Source organism: Zingiber officinale, chromosome 1B (assembly GCF_018446385.1).
Source record: "Zingiber officinale cultivar Zhangliang chromosome 1B, Zo_v1.1, whole genome shotgun sequence".
In the NCBI taxonomy this organism is placed as follows: domain Eukaryota; kingdom Viridiplantae; phylum Streptophyta; class Magnoliopsida; order Zingiberales; family Zingiberaceae; genus Zingiber; species Zingiber officinale.
The window spans coordinates 19,953,947-19,962,086 of NC_055986.1; the positions used below are offsets into that span (position 1 = coordinate 19,953,947).

Consider the following 8,140-nt stretch of genomic DNA (forward strand, 5'->3'; position numbering starts at 1 on the left):
TAGTCTAAGGCCAAAACTGTTTTTGAAAATCTAAAAATGGAAAGTTTTGAAAACAAACAAGTTTAACCTATAATTTGATAAAACCTATTTTGAAAGTATTTTTGAAAGATCCTAGTCTATTGAGCACATCCCTAATTTTCGTCGTAAGTTGCTAAATTCACTTTCAGGGAGTGGTTTTGTGAAAATGTCAGCTAAATTTGATTTGGACTCAATGTACTTGAGTTCAATATCGCCTTTAGTAACATGATCCCTGATGAAGTGGTGTCTAATTTCAATATGTTTGGTTCTTGAATGATGCACAGGATTCTTGGTTAAGTTAATTGAACTTATATTATCAATTAATACTTTTACATTTGTGATATTTAAGTTGAAATCTTTTAGAGTATGCATCATCATTATATTCTAAGTCACATTCTTTTAATGTATGTATATCGACAACAGTTGAGATGAGCAACACAATGTTGCTTTCTGCCAGCTAACAAGTGATGAACCTAATAATTGGCATCCACCACTTGTGCTTTTGCGTCCAAATCTGAGTCAGAATACCCTATTAGTTCAAAATTATTTGTCCTAGGATACCGATTCCTACATTTGTTGTTCCTTTAAGATATCTAAAATTCTTTTAACCCGTGTCAAATGGGATTCCTTAAGACAAGTTTGGTATCTAGCACACATACTAACCGCAAATAAAATATCGGGTCGACTTAAGTACAGTAGGCTACCTATTGCACTTCTATAATGTTTTAAATCAATTGGTTTTCCATTTGGGTCACTATCTAAGATTGTGTTTACTGCCATCGGGGTTTTTATTTCTTTTGTATTTTCCATTCCGAATTTTTTAAGTAATTCTTTGGTGTATTTATGTTGAGAAATATAGTTTCCTTCATTTGTCTGTTTGATTTGTAATCCTAAGAAATATGTTAGTTTTCCCACTAAGCTCATTTCAAATTCTTTTTCCATTAGATTAATAAATTCTTCTAAAAATTCTGAATTTGTTAAGCCAAATATTATGTCATCCACGTATATTTGTGCAATAAATATGTTTGTATTTAATGATTTAACAAACAAGGTTGGGTCAATTTGACCTTGTTTGAATCCTTTAGATGTTAGGTAAGATGTTAGCCTCTCATACCACGCCCTGGGTGCTTGTTTAAGTCCATATAGGGCTTTCTTTAATTTAAACACATAATCAGGGTGTTCTAGACTTTCAAACCCAGGAGGCGACCTACATAAATTTCTTCTTTGATTAGTCCATTAAGAAAGGCAGACTTAACATCCATTTGGTATAGTTTGAATCCCTTATGGGCTGCATAACTTAGTAACATTCTAATGGATTCTAATCTGGTATGTTTCATCATAGTCAAGTCCTTCAACTTGACTAAATCCTTTGGCAACCAGCCTAGCCTTATTTCTAGTAATTTCCCCAGTTTCACTTAGTTTGTTTCTGAATACCCATTTTGTTTCTATTATTTTCTTATTCTTAGGTGGTGGGACTAGGTCCCAGACCTCATTATGCTCAAATTGGGCTAGTTCTTCTTGCATAGCTATAATCCAATCTGGGTCTAGTAGGGATTCTTCCACAGTTTTGGGTTCAATTTTTGAAATTAATGAAATTTGACTTAGGTTTCTAAAAGATGATCTAGTTTGAACTTGTCACGCCCCGGGTGAGTCTCTACCGAAAAATTTCGGCAGCATCTCCCCTGTATCGGTGACAATCTGAACCTCACATACAAGCAAAATACATCAGCCACAAGCGGCTGGAATATATGTGCACAAAATGAAACACAACCACGCAGTTAAAAATCCACAGCCTACACGGCTGGATAAAAGAAATGAAAACAAGCATACGACTAATATATAGCCCACGCGGCCATGTCAAAACACAACGGAACGGCGAAGAGAAAACCCACAAATACAAAAGTCCACGAAACACATCATAGATACAAGTCCACAACACACATATCAAAAACACAATTCGTTCTCACAACTCTAAATCCAACAAATACGAAGTGTAAGAAAAGAGAAACAAAATCGACAAAGGTCCTCGGATATGACGTGGGAAAGGGGACCGGCCAGCAGCATACTCCAAGCATCTCCATATCATCTACCTACTGCCTGAAAACAACATAATATAGACGGGGTAGTGAGTACAGGGAACTCAGCGGATACAGACAGGATAAAGCATGGTCTACATAATGAGATAGGAATCAAAGAATACAGTCTCCATAAGTAAAGAATAAGAATATGCTATCATAACATAACTCATCTATCCATATCTGATAAAATAACTGTGCATGAACATACCTGACATAATAAATGCACATAACATAAATGTACATACCCGAACAGAACCAATACCCTGCTACCATGATCCGTAAACCCACCGAGTCAACAACATACTCCCGACACCTGTGCAATACATATACGGCTGCAAATATATGTAAAGTAAATGACATGTATGCGACATGACATCCATATGCAGCATGCATAGCTCAATCAAATGCAACAATACACAATCACATGCGACTAATATCTAGTAAGCATGTATGCAAAAATATCCCCACAGATGCACCGTGCAAAAGTGCATGCATGCTCCATGGTCACCCCGCCACCTCTCTAGACACCACGACCCCTGTATGGCCGAGAGGCTGTACTACCCTCCAGCCCATAATAGAGTGGTCGAGGCGGACAGTCCGCTAGTAGCTGTCTAACTACATAGCATCAGGGTCCCTGACTGCTCACAACGCCGGATCTCACAAAAACCTAGTGACCGGGTGGCACAACAGGACAAGCGGCAAATGCTCCAGCTACCACTACCCATGAGTGGCCGAAGGTGCGCGCTAAACCAAACCAACTGATGACTCTCTCAACCACAAGGGAGACAACGGTCATCAGATGCAATGAATGATGAACATGATATATATATATATATATAATCATCATCCATGCCACAACCTCAACCCTCATAAACACCTCCAATACCCATAACCAACGTAACTACACATACCACTATGCAAATGGAATGTTAATCATGTACAACCCATAACACGTACCAATCACAACCTAGACAGGTATAGACCACAAATACCCAATACAGTCATCCCTACAACACTCTACATGTGTATGAACAATAGAGTCACAGATAACAAGAATAGAGACTGTAAAGAATCAACCCAGATTATATCAAAGATCAAGCAAAAGTGACAAGCAGGAAAACAACAAATAATCTGATTTAAGGAATGCAACCTACTTGTCCAAATATAACCATGCTTTTAAAGTTCAAAGAACTAAATAGAACTTAAGGAAGAAATACCCGCCTCGATATATCCCGCAATCAACAGAACCACCCCACGTCACGCTGCTCGTATAAATCAAGGTCCTGTATCACACATACAGTTCATGTAATATACATATACATATACTACACATAAATGAATCACCTATGAACAAATAACCAATTCTACAATAGTAGCTAGCTATAATTACTACTCCTTCCACTGATAAAGTTAGTTTAACTTTCTACTTAGCTTAACTCCTTCAAGAATTAAATCCCCCTTAACCCTTTCACACCCCTAACAGAAACCAACCTAAACCTCACCAAAACCATTTCAGATTTTGATTAAACCGTAGGTTCCCACAAACACCTAACAGAAAGCAATCCTACACGTTACCTAACATGTTGCAGATTCTGGTTAAACCATATGCTCCACCCTCAACTACCCAGCACAGAAATTCTCACTCCTGCTAACCAAAAACCGATCAATTGCCATAGAGATTCTAGTGCACCAGCACACTAGAACTCCTAACACCTAAACAACACACTTCTTACTGCTGCTGTCCTGGATCCAGCTTCAAGCATTACCCTGGTTTTAATGCTACTTGGGTTCGATCATGAGGAAAGAACAAGAATTGCACATCACTCCTAATTTCTACCAACAGAACAAGAAATAAGAGCAGCTAGAAATCATCACCCAATCTGTTAACAACAACAAGAAGTCGATGTCCTTACCTCTACTTCTTCTATCGCCGGAGATGATCACAACTCCGGTGGAAGAACTAATCCAATCAATCTGTGGTGGCCGGAATCACCACATCACCTCTGTCCACAGAATCGAAACCACTCGAATCAATACCATAGGAAGAATCAGAACCCAAATTCAAGGCAGGGAACAACCCCCTTACCTCCAATCCTTCAATTAGGGCTCGGTCCTGTTTCTTGCTAACGAACAGAGAAGGGATCGGAAACCTTGATTCACAGCCAAAACCTACCCGAATAAAAAACAGAAGAAGATCAGAGTTCGAATTCACAACCAAAACCAAACCCTTACCTCCGAGATCGAAGTTAGGGCTCGACTTGTTCTTGCCGACGAACAAAACAGGGAAATCGGAAGGAAATAATGGGCGTTACCTCACACCACCGGTTGTCGATGCCCAGATCCAACGCCGATGCCCTTGGTTCCTTCCCGGCAACCGGCGAAATCCCCAAACCGAGCTCCATCGCTGTTGTTCACCGAGATCAGAGAAGGGAGGAAGGAATCGGGAAGAAAGAGGGTTCGGCTGTCACTAACCTCTCTTCCTCTCAACACTCCTAAGTCCGCTCCTCGCCGGCGCCACCGAGAGAAGAAGATGTCACCGGTTTCGACCGCGTGAAGTCCGAAGTCGCGAGCGGCAGAGAACGAACAAAGAAGAGAGTCGGGGGGGGGAAAAAGAAGGCTTCGGCGCTTTATATTGAGGTTAATCCCAACCTTAGATTAGCTTAATTAAAACCTAAGTTTAACCTTAATCAATTCCCACTTAATTTGGGTATTCCAAACCTGTCTCCATCTAACCCTATCGATATATCCCTCAAAACGAGTCATACGGACTCCGTTTAACTCCAGAAAATTTCCTAAAAATTCTTTAAAATTTTCCTAAGGTTATTCCACGATAACCCTAAAAATAAATTCGCATATATTACAGAACTCTTAAGTCTGGGTCACCAATTATTTGATCAGTTGGATGGTTTGGGTTTACCCTTATTGTTTTAGGAGGTTGATTCTCTTGATGTTGTTCCTCTTCTTCATGACTTAGAGTTTGGTTGGTTTCTGGAACAAACTCAGGTGGTTGTGTAGGTTCTATGTCTTGTGTAGTTTCTTTAAATTTTACATTAGTAGTTTCTTCAATTTTTAAGGTAACCTTATTATAAATTCTGTAGCCTCTACTATTTAAGGAATATCCTACAAAAGTTTCATTTTCAATTTTAGAGGTGAATTTTCCTAAGTGTTCTCTTGTATTTAAGATAAAAACTGGGCACCCAAATACCTTAAAGTATTTTATGTTTGGTTGTTTATTATAGAACATTTCGAAGAAGGTTTTGTTATGAGTTTTGTTTATTGTTGTTCTGTTCTGTACATAGCATGCTGTACTACCGGCTTCTGCCCAAAAGTATTTAGGTAGGTTATACTCATTTAACATTGTCCTAGAAGCTTCAAGTAAGGTTCTATTTTTTCTTTCTACAATTCCATTTTGTTGGGGGGTTTTAGGACATGAGAACTCATGATGGTAACCATTTTCTAGACAAAAACTGTTAAAGTTGTGATTTTTAAACTCTCCCCCATTGTCACTCCTAATTCTTTTAATTTTAATATCTTTTTCGTTTTCAATCTGTTTGCAAAAATTTGTAAAAATTTCAAAAGTTTCATCTTTATGTTTTAAGAATTTTACCCAAGTAAACCTAGAATAATCGTCTATAATTACTAAACAATATAAGTTTCCATTTATGGATTTGACTCCATGGGAGTCAAAAAGGTCTAAATGTAGAAGTTCTAAGATTGAGTTAGTTTGTGGTTGATTTGTTTGTTTGTGGGTTGATTTAGTTTGTTTGCCTTGTTGACAAGCATTACATTGAATCTAAGTTAGGTAACTTTGGTAAGCCTTTTACAAGTTCATTTAGTTTACTTATATTTCTAAAGTTGGTGTGAGACATCCTCCTATGCCATAACCAAGTTTCTTCTTTTTGTGTTAAATAACACTTAATGGAAGAAATGGTTAAGTTGATGACATAGATGTTGTCTTTTCTAAAACCTTTTAGGCTTATGGTAGGATTATCTAGATGTTTGATTAAACATTCTGTAGATAGAAATTTGACCTTATACCTAGTATCACACAATTGACTTATACTTAGAAGATTATATTTAAAGTTTTCAACAAGTAAGACATTTGTAATTATAAAGTATAATTTTAACTCAATATTACCTATACCAATTACCTTGAGTTTGCCGTTGTTTCCAAAGGCAACTGTTCCTAGGCTTTTGTAAGTGAGTTGAGTGAACTTGGTGTGATCTCCAGTCATATGTTTGGAGCAACCACTGTCCAAAATCCACTTGGTTTCCTACAGTAAGTAGGATTTAAATTAGTCTTTTGAGCATGCATTATTTAAGTTTAAAGTTTTGAAAAATAATTTTTAAGTTTAAAAATCTTGAAAATAATTTTTTAAGTTAAAAATTTTGAAAATAATTTTTAAGTTTAAAATAATTTTTAAGTTTAAAATTAAAATTTTGAAATTAATTTTTAAGTTAAAATTAAAATTTTGAAATTAATTTTTAAGTTTAAAATTAACATTTTGAAATTAATTTTTAAGTTAAAATTAAAATTTTTAAATTAATTTTTAAGTTTTAAAATTTTGAAATTAATTTTTAAGTTTAACATTAGAATTTTGAACTTAATTTTTAAGTTTAAAATTAGAATTTTGAAATTAATTTTTAAGTTTAAAATTAGAATTTTGAAATTAATTTTTAAGTTTAAAATTAAAATTTTGAAAATAATTTTTAAGTTTAAAATTAAAATTTTGAAATTAATTTTTAAGTTTAAAATTAAAATTTTGAAAATAATTTTTAAGTTTAAAATTAAAATTTTGAAATTAATTTTTTTAAGTTTAAAATTAAAATTTTGAAAATAATTTTTAAGTTTAAAATTAAAATTTTGAAATTAATTTTTAAGTTTAAAATTAAAATTTTGAAATTAATTTTTAAGTTTAAAATTAAAATTTTGAAAATAATTTTAAGTTTAAAATTAAAATTTTGAAATTAATTTTTAAGTTTAAAATTAAAATTTTGAAATTAATTTTTTTTTAAGTTTAAAATTTAAATTTTGAAATTAATTTTAAAATTTAAATTTTGAAATTAAGTTTAAAATTAAAATATTGAAATTGATTTTTAAGTTTAAAATTAAAAATTTGAAAATAATTTTTAAGTTTAAAATTAAAATTTTGAAATTAATTTTTAAGTTTAAAATTAAAATTTTGAAATTAATTTTTAAGTTTAAAATTAAAATTTTGAAATTAATTTTTAAGTTTGAAATTAATTTTTAAGTTTAAAATTAAAATTTTGAAATTAATTTCAAACTTAAAAATTAAAAAATTTTGAAATTAATTTTTAAGTTTAAAATTAAAATTTTGAAATTAATTTTTAAGTTTGAAATTAAAATTTTGAAATTAATTTTTAAGTTTAAAATTAAAATTTTAAAATTAATTTTTAAGTTTGAAATTAAAAATTTGAAATTAATTTTTAAGTTTAAAATTAAAATTTTGAAACCTTATTCATCTCACCCGATCTATATTTTCAATCAGGGAATCCTATGATTTCGTGAGATGAAATTGGATTTTTAATTATGGAGTTTTGGTTTAACGTGTGTTAGATTCAGATTTAGTTTTGGTTTCCACAAATAGGCATTCTTCGGATAAACTTCTAAGCTTGGTGAGTCACATGGACATCATTAGAAGTAACCAACCTTTCGAGGTTTTCCGAATAGTCCTATCCACGGAACTTAGAACTAAATCTTGGTCTAACTGGTTAGGATTCATTTAAGGGTAGCTTCGGTCAGTTCCACTTGGCCAAATGCACCAGATCGAAGCCATATCTTTCTAGACATGCGATGCCCAAGCTTCCCTAACGTACTATCATCCAAAAATTTCACCAGTACCATGATTCAAGTTAAACTTGGTCTCTTTTTAACTAATCCTAATTACCCTGCCGGGTTAATTTGTTTTGGGTTACCCTGTCGGGTAGGTTAGTTTTGGAGGTGCCAGCTATTCTGGAGCCTCCCCCTGAATTATTGGCCATTAATTTAGATTTTGGTTTTAGGCTTGTGTCGATTCTTTTTA

General features: G+C 33.5%; 2 long non-coding RNA genes across 2 annotated transcripts; both read right to left on the bottom strand.

Annotated features, from left to right (window-relative positions):
• Nucleotides 1–1,824: 1,824 nt before the first annotated feature.
• Nucleotides 1,825–2,572, bottom strand: LOC122052172. The gene is made up of 2 exons (XR_006131930.1): nt 2,342–2,572; nt 1,825–2,115 (listed from the first exon to the last, which is right to left on the bottom strand). It is a non-coding gene; the product is annotated as an uncharacterized LOC122052172 (long non-coding RNA).
• A 252-nt stretch (nt 2,573–2,824) lies between these two features.
• Nucleotides 2,825–4,707, bottom strand: LOC122052166. Its single transcript, XR_006131929.1, has 5 exons — nt 4,569–4,707; nt 4,409–4,500; nt 4,183–4,265; nt 4,010–4,099; nt 2,825–3,379 (listed from the first exon to the last, which is right to left on the bottom strand). It is a non-coding gene; the product is annotated as an uncharacterized LOC122052166 (long non-coding RNA).
• Nucleotides 4,708–8,140: the final 3,433 nt, after the last annotated feature.